The 13,896-nt window shown below is 42.1% G+C and overlaps 1 pseudogene; it reads left to right on the forward strand.

The window, feature by feature from the left end:
* Positions 1–885: 885 nt before the first annotated feature.
* LOC118015890 lies at positions 886–2,720 on the forward strand (annotated as a pseudogene).
* Positions 2,721–13,896: the final 11,176 nt, after the last annotated feature.

The following is a 13,896-nucleotide window of genomic DNA, read 5'->3' on the forward strand; positions in this document are numbered from 1 at the left end:
TGAGAATCATAGGCTCTTTGTATAAATATGAATCTTTAAATTTTTTCTTTGTTTATTTGAGAGAGAGAGCACAAGCAGGGGGAGCATCAGAGGGAAAGGGAGAAGCAGACTCCCCGCTGAGCAGGGAGCCCGACTCAGGGCTTGATCCCAGGACCCTGAGATCATGACCGGAGCCGAAGGCAGATGCTTAACTGACTTAGCCACCCAGGTGTCCCTAAATATGTATTTTTAAGATGTTGTTGTGGTAACTGGATAATCAGAGTACTAAAGAGGCATGTGAATCATCGGGGTGTTTATATATATATAAAGAATGAAGATAAGGGAAGAATGGAAATAGGAAAATAGGAAACCCTTTTGAGAACCTACTGGGTGCATAGGGCTTTGCACTTTCAGACACAGAATCTCATTTGATTTTCACCACACCTCAGAGGTGAGTGTTAGACTCTTCCCACATTTAAAAGGAGAGCGCTTGGGGGCGCCTGGGTGGCTCATTTGTTAAGCGTCTGCCCTCTGCCTTCGCTCAGGTCATGATCCCAGGGTCCTGGGATTGAGCCCCAGGGTCCTGGGATCGAGCCCCAGGGTCCTGGGATCGAGCCCTGCATTGGGCTCCCTGCTCAGCGGGAAGCCTGCTTCTCCCTCTCCCACTCCCCCTGCTTGTGTTCCCTCTCTTGTTGTCTCTCTCTCTCTGTCAGATAAATAAATAAAATCTTTAAGAAAAGAAAAGAAAAAAAGGAGAGCGCTGAAGTCTGTAACTTCTCCAAGGTCACACAGCTATAGAATAAGCAGTGGCCAGGCGAGATAACATGAACTGCACTCCAAAGGAAGTAGTAAGTGTAAGTACTCAGTGATTGCAGACAGTGTTTTGAACCTGTCTGGGCCGGTTCCAGGCTCAAGGACAAGGAGAGTCACTTTTCCCATGACTTCTTTCCTTGTTCCAGGCCTAATGGAAGAGGAAAACCAGATGGGAGGGGTCCACTTCCACTTCCACCCCTTCTCAACAGACCCCGGGGTGGCTCCCCTCATATTTGTGGCCCTCTTGCTGTTGTACATAGGAAGTCTTGTTGGAAACATCACCATTGGGCTCACTGTCTGGAGAGATTGCTCCCTCCATACCCCGATGTACTTCTTCCTTTTTGTTCTGGCCCATGCTGGAGATTGGCTACTCTACGAACATTACTCCCCTGACTCTGGCTAGCATCCTTTCCATGGGGCAGATGCTTATCTCTCTCCCTGCCTGTGGGGCCCAGATGTTCTTCTTCATCCTTCTTGGAGGGTCTGACTGTGTCTTGCTTGCTGTCATGGCCTATGACAGGTACGTGGCCATTTGTCATCCATTGCATTACAACCTCATCATGAGTTGGCAGCTCTGCGGGCAGATGACTTTAGGTTCTTTGGGGCTGGGATTCCTGTTGTCACTGCCTTTGACCATTCTGATCTGCCACCTTCCATTCTGTGGCCACAATGAGATCTACCACTTCTTCTGTGACATGCCTGCCGTCACGTGCCTGGCCTGTGCAGACACCTGTGTGCATGAGGCCGCTCTCTATGTCCTCAGTGTGGCCGCCGTGGCTGTCCCCTTCCTCCTTATCTGCCTCTCCTATGGCTGCATCGTGGCCACCATCCTGAGGATGAATTCAGCTGAGGGAAAGCGCCGGGCTTTCTCCACCTGTTCCTCTCACCTCATCGTGGTTCTCCTGCAGTATGGGAGTTGCACCCTCATCTACCTTCACCCGAGCTCCAGCTACTCTCCAGAAGAGGGCTGGGCAGTGTCTGTTGTTTACACCTTTTTTTACCAGTGCTAAACCCCTTGATCTGTAGCATAAGGAATCGAGAGGTGACTGATGCAGTAAGGAGACTTATGGCAAGAATGTGCTGGTTCAGGAAAACTTCCTAGAAAAATATTCCTTCCTAGAAAAAATATTCCCCAAATCGGGAGTAGGGGCATGATCTGAAGGACAGGAAGCTCCAAAGCAAGAAGGAAGGAGTGGAGAGATAACCATCTCCATGGCTGTCTCAGCCTGTGAAATGCTCATCAGTGCGAATTCCTCTGCTTTTTAGTGGATTCCAGTGAGGAATTGGCCCTGCCTACAGTGAAGAAAAGGATGAATGAATGGACGCATAGAGACCCAATAGCAGTTGATACAATGGATGCTGTCCTGTTACCTGTTTTAAGAGCCTACATCCTTGGCGGTACACAGGCCCAATGGATTGATGCATTCAAATGTCTTATGACCTTTCTCTTTGCCTGCTCAAGTCCCACTGCCTTAATAAAGTCTGTCCGGCCACTCTTCTGACAGCGATCCTTCTCTTTTCATTAAATCACACTTCTTTTTATGTAACTAAGTTTCATATGTTTTGGCATTGCCTTTATAATAAGTCTATAAGGCCCCTTGGGGTAGAAGAAATGGCTTATTCTTTCTTCTTATTTTCTGGTAAGTGCAGGGTATTTAGCCTTAAGGTCCAACCACAAACGTGAGTCCTGACCTTTTTCCTTTATGTAAAAGAGAGGATGGTGGTAACAACAGCCTTCCTACCTCAAGGGGGTTGGATGGACAGTCCAGTGAAAATGTGGATGTGTGAAAATATAATAAGAAACTACAGAAGAAGCCACGATTGTTATTTATTTAAGTCCTCTGTCACTTACCCTTAAACGGCTTTTACTAAGTTGTTCAAGTCCTGCCTTCCTGCTGGTCCGATCAGCCCTTCCCAAAGCAGCAGAGTCAGTGGCTTCTCATCACAGCAGGTGGGTCCTCTGACCCTCGCAGGGGAACCCCAAGCCATAGCAGGCAATAAGTAGGGCTGTTAGGGACATTGGTAGCGGAGACCAGATGGAGGATTGAGAGTAGGGAAAGGTATTTCCAAGACATCTTCCTTGATAAGAGAAAAAGAAAAGAATCCCCTTCTCTCTTGATGTTGCTAGTGATAAAAACTAGCCTCTTTCATACATGATTGTGTTACATGTGAGAAAGAGGGGGAATGTGGAATCCTGACGGTAGAATTCCTGGGGCATCCAAGTATTTTTAGTTGTGCTTGTGTGGAGATTCATAGATATTTTATTGATAGCAATGGTGTTTGTTGGATTTAATATATTACTTCTCTACTTTTTTTTTTTTTTAAAGATTTCATTTATTTATTCGACAGAGAGAGACACAGCAAGAGCAGGAACATAGGCAGGGGGAGTGGGAGAGGGAGAAGCAGGCTTCTCGCCAAGCATAGAGCCCTATGTGGGGCTCGATCCTAGGACCCTGGGATCATGACCTGAGCCGAAGGCAGATGCCCAACGACTGAGGCCACCCAGGCACCCCTACTTCTCTACTTTTAATTTATTCTGTTTCCAATATGCTTCCACAAAAGCTGTGAAGCAGTTTAAAAATACTTCGATACAAATGTTAAAAACACATAGGCAAGAAGATTGGGGTAAAGGAAAAATTTAGGTGCGATTATAGAGAATATAGTAGTAAAATTCTATGCAGAAATGCAAACCATGTGCTCTCTGCAGTCTATATAATGGTCACCTACAGGTATCTGAGATTTCTAGTAACCAAGGAAAAAGAATAAAATACAATTCAGTTGGAAAATTCAGAGTTTGCAGAATAATATATAGTAGAAATATGGAGAAATCTAACTTTTTTTTGTTAAATCTCAGATGTAAAAGAATCTTTTCCCACAATTTTTCAAAGGAGAATATTGCATATTTAACAACATACCAGCAATTACAATAATAACACTAGCTATCATTTACTGAGCACTGAATAATGTGCCAGATATTGTTTAGGTGCTTGGTACACGTTAACTCACTTGATTCCCACATCTTATAAGATAGGTACCATTATTTTCCGTATTTTACACATAAAGAACTGAGGCTCAGAGATGTTAAGTAATTTCCTCAAGATCACACAGCTAGTAAGTGCTGTCACAGTCTGACTCCAAAGCCTGTGACCTTAACCACTATAACATACAGTAAATATGAAATGAATTTTCTAGGGTTAATTCCCCACGTAAGCTGATGGTGTGACATGTTCAAGTCACTTAAAGCAGTTCTGGAAGGGATGATTATGGTCAAAAAAGGATATACCTCTCAAATTTTCTAACTTGATTTTAGGGAATAAACCTAAACTATTAGAGCCTGATTGGCCAGCATGTCTTTCAGGAAGTGTTCCACAAACACTATTTTACTCAACTGGGATCTGGATAGAAATTGGAGAAGAGAAAGGTCCTGGTTATTGTTATTATCCAAGAGTTGGAATACATATATTCTGCATTAATAATGAGCCAAGAAGTTTTGTGCTTACTACACAAGATTTGGACACGATTGGTTTACTTTTCTTCCATTACACGTCCATCAGCATGCTCCAATTTCATAATGGTATTCCAATGGAATTAGATTTGAACAGCACAAAATAATATCATATTCTAATTTGATTTTATTTACTCATTGGTCTGAGCCTACTGGAAAGACTCCTAGTGGCATTAGCTATGCAAAGGAAGCGGCCTAGTATGCGCTGAATGTTTGTGTCCCCTCAAAATTTATATATTGAATCTAATCCCTGATGTGATAGTATTTGGAGGTGGTACTTTTTGGAGGTAATTAGGTCATGAGAGTGGAGCCCTCATGGATGGTATCAACACTCTTATAACAGAAATCCCACAAAGCTCCCTAGCCCCTTCTACCATGTGAAGATATAATGAGAGTGTGGAAGAGGACCCTCACCCAACCATGTGGCACTCTGATCTCAGACTTTCAGCCTCCAGGATTGTGAGAAATAAATTTTTGCTGTTTAGAAGCCACCCAGTATCTGGCACTTTGTTCTAACAGCCAGATCTAACTAAGCCATAGCCCTACTGCCTAACTAGTTTATAGAAGGTACTTATTTAAGAAAATATTCCCTTTTTTAACTAAAAATATCAGGTAGGCTGTAACTCAGCTCTAGGTGGGCCCCTGTGGACCCCCCAAATCCTCTTCTTCTTCTTGATACAAATTGACAGAAGAGAGTGACTTAGGACATCATCCTTCATCCTTTTTCCTCCCTTCCTTCCTCTCTTCCTTCCTTCCTTCCTTCCTTCCTTCCCTCCTTCCTTCCTTTCTTTCTTTCTCACCTAATTAACTTAACCTGATCAAGATAATCTTCTGTGAACATTCTTAGGGAAATGGTTGTGTAAATGACCAACAACAAATACTCAGGGGAGTGGTACCAGATAGAATGGTGCCTCAGCTCTGAATGAAATGAGTCTGTTGTAACAGAAGACGAGCTGTAAAGGAAAACACATGAGCAAATTGAAAAATGCAACCCGTTTGCTCCTGGATGTTACTGAACACAAATCCTTGTACGTATATTTTAAAATTTGATTGTTACTCAGGGAAATTTGACCTAGAAACCAAAAACTTTCAAGAAAGAATAGTAAAAGCCAGATGACTTCAAAATTTATTTGTAGTGAAATTCAGAGCTCACCACTCCTGGTCTTTGCTCTTAGCAAGGAAAACGATCTTTGGGGCCATGCAGTGTTTCCTACATCGTCTCTCTGGTTGCTCTTCCTAGAGAAGTGAGATGTAGGTCAAGATGAAGGTCAAGGGCTTCTCTATCAACAGCAAGATTCACTGACCCCCCTCGTCCCCTAGAGACACATTGCTAACTATGCCTGCTGTGGTTTGTGGTTGTCTGTGGGAGAACTGGATTGAAGGTTGGGCTCAGCTGGACACACTCAGTGAATCACTCGGGAATGTGGAGAGACCATCGTGGGAAAGAGGTACACTGGTCACAGACATCGCTTCATGGCCTCCTCGAATGCACTCACCCTCTTTTCCAAACTCCCTGGAGTCTGATTCTAGAAGAAGGATAAGAAGATTACTCAAGGCTGGTGTCATTTGCTAAGGAGTCGGTCGGTGGATTTTTCTCCCCATAGCTTCTTAAAAATGATATTTATTTAACACCAATAAACCACGGGCACATTAAATTTGGCAGAGAGAAAATCATTGTTAGGGTTGCAGGAAAAAATAAGAGAAAAATAGGGGGAAGAAATGGAAAGAGAGAGGAGTGGAATTGAGAGAAATCATGAGTAAACTGCCACATTGCCCACGGCGTCACTCAGAGACATCTGTGTCTCTGGCTACAGTGGAAAGAGGTCTGGACTCCAAAGAAATGGAGTCCCAACTCAAGCATGGCAGCTGCTCCGCTGTGTTGCGTTCTGGGGCTTTCCGCAAGGCAATGAAAGCGTGAGCGCAGCCACCTGAAGGCCACCCACCACCCGCTGGTAGCTTGTGGGCGGTTGCTTGCGCCGTCTGCTCTAGAGCCAACAGAACGGTTCTGTTGGCCCTTCTCTGAGAGGACACCTGACCACTTCTCCTTTCTGAAACATGTTCCAGTTCAGTATAGATGCCATGAGACTTTCAAACGGCTGGTGATTGTGTTTCAGGAATCATTTTGCCTTTGTCTTTCTAGATTGCTTTGACAATCTCCTGCCAAATTCTCTCTCTCTCACACACGTACACACACCCTGCAGGCCTTCATTTTAGCCATGTTCACAGAGTTTTCAGAGTTACTGGTTCTCGAAAAGAAAGTTTTAGGTGACACATGAACGAGCATTTAAACATTTGTTTGTATTTACTTAAAAACGAGAGATTTCCAAGTAGAACTGGTATAATACATATTGATATGTAGCAAAAAGTAAGTTGAATTTAAGTCAAGAAAAACATTAAGTAATTCATACCAGTAACTCAGATAAAACATAAATCATGAAGACTATTCACGAATGCCTGAAGTTTGGGAAATGTTTTTCTTACATTTTCCTTAACCAGGATCACTATCAACTGTTGGTATAAAACAATTTAGGGGCACCTGGGTGGCTCAGTTGGCTAAGCATCTGACTCTTGCTTTCAGCTCGGGTCATGATCTCAAGGTTGTACACCACATTACACCATGCAATGCAATACCTAGTTGAATTAGTTGCTCCCATTGAGGACCTATGTAGTAGGGATGGACTAACAAGTAATATAATGAACACAATACAGAATGATAGATGCTATAATTTGGGTGGGGACAAAGTCACCACAGAGCATGGAGCAGGGAGTGATTTTTCCTTTTTTTTGGAGGAGGGTAAGGGAAGGGGTGTATATCAGAATATGGCTTCATTTAACAGATGACACTTGGCTGAGTTCTGAAGGATTCCTAGAATTTGTCTAGGTGCACAAAATTAATCTCTACTTGAATAAATTAAAACTGTATATCTTTTAAGCTCTCTCAAACTTGGAGAGTAAAAATTAAGCAATAATTAGAAAATAACTAAGTCTAGTAGCAGCAATTAAACCAGTTTAGAATATCGAGTCTCCAAACAATTCCTATTTGTGTTCAAGCATTGACCTACAGGGGATGGTCAAGTTAAAAGCTAAGTTAGCCTCTTGGGGCTTTATTGAACCAAAGTTGGCAGAGAATTCCCCAGAAATAAGATGAGAAGAACTGAGAGCTAAGAGAGAACCCAGAATTCTGTCTCTGCAAGACCCAAAGACTCATGCATTTCCCTTAACAAGACACAGCAGGGAAGGATGAACAGTGTCTGGATGTGTGCTCCCCTCAGTGCTGGGTGGTTTCTCAGAGAGTCAGTCTCCACGATTCCCAAGATCATTGAGAAAAGGATTCCACTGTGGGCTTCACTCAGCCTCAGGGAAGGATGTGGTTGCCAGGCTCTCCAGGCAGAAGGTAAGAAGGGTAGAGGAAGACCAGGGTGATTGAGTTGTTGTGTGGTCTAGACCCTGGGGGATGGACCAATGAACCCTACTGACCTCGGGATTCCCTGATCCTGTGAGGGCTTCCTGGGGTGGAATTACAGATGAGTTGGGACATTTGTGCCATCTCCTGGAGCAAATGAAGTGACACTGTTTATGCCAAATATTCTAACAATAAACAAGTCTTCAAAATAGACAGTCCCCTGTTGAGGGTGAGAGAATAAGTCTGCCTCTCTCTCGAAGTGTAACCAATTTCCTAGGTTGCCTTAGAGTGGTGAGAGTTATCCACCATCCTTGTAGGAGGGGGTACATGCTTCGTTGGGAACCCAGATAATATAGTGTAATCTACTCTGTTTCCGAGTTACATACTCAATGCCTAGTTGATAGTAGACCCTCATTAAATACTTGTTGAACAAGTGAATCCACGAACAGTCCTGTTAATTACACCCTATGAGGGAAGAAGGTAGAGGAGTATGCCAGGGTTTTATGGAAGGGGAAGGGCTCTCTCTGTAAATGTTCGCAATTAAATCAGTAGCAGTACTGGTCTTTGGAAGCAGTACTGTTACCACAAAAGAGACTCACCAGACCAGATGCAACATCATTGAGGGTTTATATTTCCTGGGTAAGAAGAGAGCTAGAATTCCCTGATCCAACCTTCAAGTAACAAGAGATTATGCATCAGCAAAGGCAGAAGAAAGCAGACAATGAAAGAGAACATTTAAGTACAACCAAGCTTACAGGATTGTCATTTTTTATACCATTGAGAAGACCCCAGAGAAGGAGCAAACTTGGGAGTGGAGAGTGGAGAGATTTCTCATTCACTTGTCAGTACCTTGGATGAAGACACAAAAGGCAAGAATAATTTTTTATTCGTATAATATATTTATTATGCTTTGAATGCTCCTAAAAATAGAGTGCCTTGCAATAAAACCCTAGCTACAGTAAGATCAAAATCAACTTGCACAGTATAAAAGGCAAGAGTGAAACAGAAACAGAGTGACTGGAGTTGAGGAATGATAAGCAGTTGAATATAAAACTTAGTTTTAGGCTTCCTAGCAGCTAAGGCAAAAAGGGAAACATGAATTAATAGTCAAGTAGGATGACATATATGTGTTTATTAGAAAGAAATGTGTGTGTCTGGGCAAGGGCGTGGGGAATGTGTTGTGAATTCAGGTGAGTCTAAGGAATGAGAATTTAGAATTCCTTACCTAAGGAATGTTGAACATCCCTTCTGTAATCAATGTGATTGTGTATTGCAGTGGAATTCACTGTAGTTTTAAAGACATTCCACACAGAGAACCTTTCTTTGAAAACCTATTGATGTTCTGAAGAAAATTTTGAGGGGTATTGTTGGTAGTACACTTGAGGGATGTGGCTTCCACATCTGGTCTAATATTACTAGGCATTAGACCAGTTATAGCTTTGAGAAACATGTTCATTAAATTTGTAGATGACAGGGGGAGAGAAATTGATTACTTGTTGGAGCAAAGAATTACAATTCTCTCTAAGATCTTGATGGGCTGGAATGATGAGCTAAATCTAAAGGGTTGGCTTTAAGAAGAGATAAGGAGAGAGACGCAGTTGAGGATCTGACTCTTGGTTTTGGCTAGTGTTGTGGTCTCCGGGGTCGTGAGATGGAGCCCCAAGTCAGGCTTTGAGCTCAGCAGGGAGTCTGCTGGAGATTCTCTCTCTCTCTCATTAGAGTAAATAAATAAAATCTTAAAAAAAAAAAGTAGAGATGAAGGTAAAGAAAAATAAAGAGGGGAAGGAAAGAAAGAAGAGAGGAAATGAAAGGAAGGAAGAACACAACAATAGATTCAGCTCAAGTCAAGAGAGTGATATGTCTGGAAATTAACAAACCTATGAATAAATACCTAGATTTAGCACAATCTTGGGCTGCATCATTGGCAAGTGTGTAGATCTCGTGGCTATATCTGGATGTTAATCCTGGTTCCAACAATGACTGGTTGTATAACTAGGTGTGTGTTATGTAACTTCAGTTTCATTGCTTCCCAAATGAGAATTCTAAAAATCAATAAAATTTTTATAGCTAAAAAGATAACACACATTTTTGGAAGAAAATTCGAAAGTGGAGAAAAGCATGAAGAAAACAGTAGTCACCCATTTCTCTCAAAAACACTATTAAGAGTTTACCGTTGCCCTTTATGCTGGTAATATAGCTGGTTCGTGCTATGCATGCAGTTTGGCCTCTTTGTTTTCTTCATTTAACGTCACGTTATAAGCATCTTCTTACTTTATTAAACCTCTTAATTATAACAGTTTTAATGGCAATATAATAGTTTGTCTTATGAATATACCCCAAGTGATTGAAATGTTACTTTTTGTTAAGCATTTATTTTGTTTCCTTATAAAGAATTATTTTTTAAAATTATTTATTTATTTATTTATTTATTTATTTATTTATTTATTTGCGAGAGAGAGAGAGAATGAGAGACAGAGAGCATGAGAGGGAGGAGGGTCAGAGGGAGAAGCAGACTCCCTGCCGAGCAGGGAGCCCGATGCGGGACTCGATCCTGGGACTCCAGGATCATGACCTGAGCCGAAGGCAGTCGCTTAACCAACTGAGCCACCCAGGCGCCCTCCTTATAAAGAATTATTAAGGCATACTGTACACATGTTTGTGGATTTGGCTCCATATTCCAGGCTATTTCCTTAGGGTAGATCCTTCAATGTTGAGAGAACTGATTCAATGCATATGACATCTTTTTTTTTTTCTTTCTTTTTTTTGGGGGGGGTGTAGGGTCAGAAGGAGAGGGGAGAGAGAATCTTAAGCAGTCTCCATGGCCAGCACAGAGCCCAATGGGGGGGGGTCAATCTCACAACCCTGAGGTCATGACCTGAGCGAAATCAGGAGTCGGATGCTTAACCGACTGAGTCACCCAGATGCCCCAATGCATATGACATCTTAAATCACTTCTTGAATACAGCTGATTATCTTTGGGGCACTGGGTGGCTCAGTCGGTTGAACTGCCAGCTCTCAATTCTGGCTCAGGTCATGATCTCTGAGTCCTGGGATTGAGCCCCTTGTCAGGCTCTGTGCTCAGCAGCGAGTCTGCTTGAGGATTTTTTCTCTCCCTCTCCCTCAGCAACTCCCCCCCCCAACTCTCTCTCTCTAAAATAAATAAATAGATCTTAAAAAAAAAAAAAAAAAGAAAAACAGCTGATTATCTCTCCAGAAAGGATATGCTTAGTATCAGAGTGCTAAAATGAAGATTACTATTTCTACTTCAAAAGTACTAAGTATCAGTCAATGCCATTGATAGGGCCTCAGTAAGTCTCCAGTGTTCATGTCAATACAGAATTACATTGTTCCTGGCACTGTGCTAGTGTCCTGGGTATTAGTGAAGAATGGGACCCAATCGCCCCTGCCCTCATGGAGCTTAGAGTCCATGGAGGGGACAGAAATACACAAGTAAACACAGAAGCAAACACATCGTTCAGGAATGGTCAGATCCCTGGTTATAGACAATAGTCCTTTTCCCATAACTGTTTGCCCCCTTAGTGTTTAATTCACGGAGATCAAATATTTGGGGTAGAAGATCCTCACTTACTCTGCATAGAGAGAGAGGCAGCCAGGTGTGTGCTCCTAATGTTGCTCCCAGAAAAGGAGTTAAAATTTTCAAGGAACAATACTCTCAGAAACTGATGAACTTTACCCCACCATGATTCCAGCCATCTTCTAGCCCTCCTACCCTACATGAGACTGTGCCAAACAGATGACCCAGTAGGGGCAGATGCATTTAGGAAGGGAAAACACTTTACTTGCAAAGCCTGCAGGGCCTCAGACTTTAAAAAGACTGGCTTGTCAGACACAAAAACCCAACAAATATTCAAAGGATAAAACTGCAAATCAGCAAGAATACTAAGGTTGTATTATTCTCTTTATGGTGGAAAATAACATTCTTACATGATTATCATATTTTCAAAGGTCATGACACATCTTTAGATATCAGCATAGCAAAAATAATAAAAACACATTCTTTTGGGCATCCATAAACCAGTCAGGGTGATCTTGTTTTGGTTTAACCCAGGGTGCAATGTGGTCCCCTCCCCCTTCATACTGTGGTATCATGAATTGCTTAATCATTGGAAGAAAGGCGAAGTGTCAGTTTTTGTTTCTGCAAGAGATGTGGTATGGTGTGTGTGTGTGTGTGTGTGTGTGTGTTGGGGGGAGGGTAAATACCCTAGTGCTTTTTATGCTACTCTTCATTCTCCTGCCAGTACCTCTCATTGGCCAAATTCAACCAGAAAACCACAGGGTGAAGGAGACTGGCTAATGCAGTCCTTGTGACTAGCCTCCCATGGGGCAGAGCAGGGTGGAGAGTGGGTCTGGGGAGCCGACCTAGAATAACCAACAAAATCTTCCTTTTGCAAATTACTAAGAGGAAGAGCAGTCTCTGAAAGTGACAGAAATGGAAAAGTGAAAAAAGATGGGAAAGTGTCCAGAGAGGTAGGAAGAAAGTCTGCGTAGAATAGCATTACAGAGGCTACGGGTGAGGAATTTCAAGGAGTAGAAAGTATCTGGCAGCTTCATATGCAAAGCAGATCAAGTCAAAATAGCTGTTGGATTCAATGATTTGGAAGTCATCGGTGACCTTCATTAGAGTTGTTTCAAGGAGTAAGATGGAAACTGGATTGCCTGTGTTAAAGAAGGAGTAGGGAAGAAGTAATGGGCAGGAGATAGGGAGGCATTAGAGGGTGGTGTAAGATTGAGGGAATGTGTTATGGGTATGTTAAAGGTCCTATGTTATAGGTCCAGCGCTAGTGAGGATGATGATGAGCTGCCTTCAAGTAGCTTTTGTTATTTCTTTCTGTGAAGTTGAAGGCTTGGTCATCTACTGTTAGTGAAGAAGGAGGTAGCAGAGGGAAGACTTGAAGAGACCAGGGAAATGTGCACTAGTCTTGGTGGGGACCAGAAGGAGGCGGTCTTTAGAGGACTGGGGACAGTGCTGGGGTTGGTAATGCCCCTTTGTTGTGGCTCCATTTGGCAGGACTTTGTAATCTTTAGTCCTCTTCATCCTGGAATAGGTATGTTGGATATTACAGAAGGTAACAGGGTTGACAAAAGGTCAAGGAGCCAAGGATAGTGGCAATATTGGCAAAAAACTAATGGAAGAGATGAACCATAAGTCTTGGTTGGGTGGGGGAAGGGAGTAAAGCCCAAAGGAGGCTTATTTGGGGGAACTGGAAGCATCAAGGTGGTCTTGAAGAGGTGGAAGAAGAGAAATATTAATGATTATTGCTAACAGTCATGGAGAGTTTACTAGGGGCCAGACATATTTACTTCTCACAATAATCTTAAGAGTTTTGTTCTATTGTTATTTTTATAGATAGAGAAATTGAAGCAGAAAGTTTCAATGAGTTGCTCTAGGTCATACTCTTGGTCAATGGCAGATCAGAGATTAGAAACTGAATGGTCCAATCCCAAAGGCTGTGCTCTTGAGAACCAGGCAAGGGGTTAGGGAGTAGAGAGATTTGTGGTCTGGGTATGGTATTCTGTGACTTAAGATTTCAGTGCTGATGCAAACAGATACTTACACACCTATGTTCATGATAGCATTATTCACAAGAGACAAAAGGTGGAAACAAACCAGGTGTCCATAAACAGATGAATGGATAACAAAATGTGATATGTACACACAATGGAATACTATTCAGCCATAAAACGTAAAAGAAATTTGAAATATGCTACCACATGGATGGACCTTGGAAACATTATGCTTAGTGAAATAAACCAGACACACAAGGACAAATATTGTATGATTCCACTTGTGTGAAGGTACCTAGAATAGGCAAACACAGAGAGACAGAAATTAGGATAGAGTTAACTAGAGGCTGGAAGGAGGCCATATGGTGAGTTATTGTTTAGTGGGTACACAGTTTTTGTTGGGGCTGATAAAAAAGTTTTGATTATGCATAGAGGTGATAGTTACACAACATTGTGGATGTATTTGATGCCCTTGAATTGTATGCTTACACAGGGCTAAACTTATAAATATTATGCAATGTACATTCTACCACAATTTTAAAAAAAGGATTTCACCCTGTGGTGAACTACTTCTGGGTGATGACAACAAAAAGGCTTATTTAGAAGCGAGTTGCAGAATTTATTTATTTATTTATTTATTTATTTATTTATTTATTTATTTATTTATTTA

The sequence above is a fragment of the Mirounga leonina genome, unplaced genomic scaffold (genome assembly GCF_011800145.1).
Source record: "Mirounga leonina isolate KUSES-001 unplaced genomic scaffold, KU_Mleo_1.0 Mir_166, whole genome shotgun sequence".
Taxonomy (NCBI): Eukaryota; Metazoa; Chordata; class Mammalia; order Carnivora; family Phocidae; genus Mirounga; species Mirounga leonina.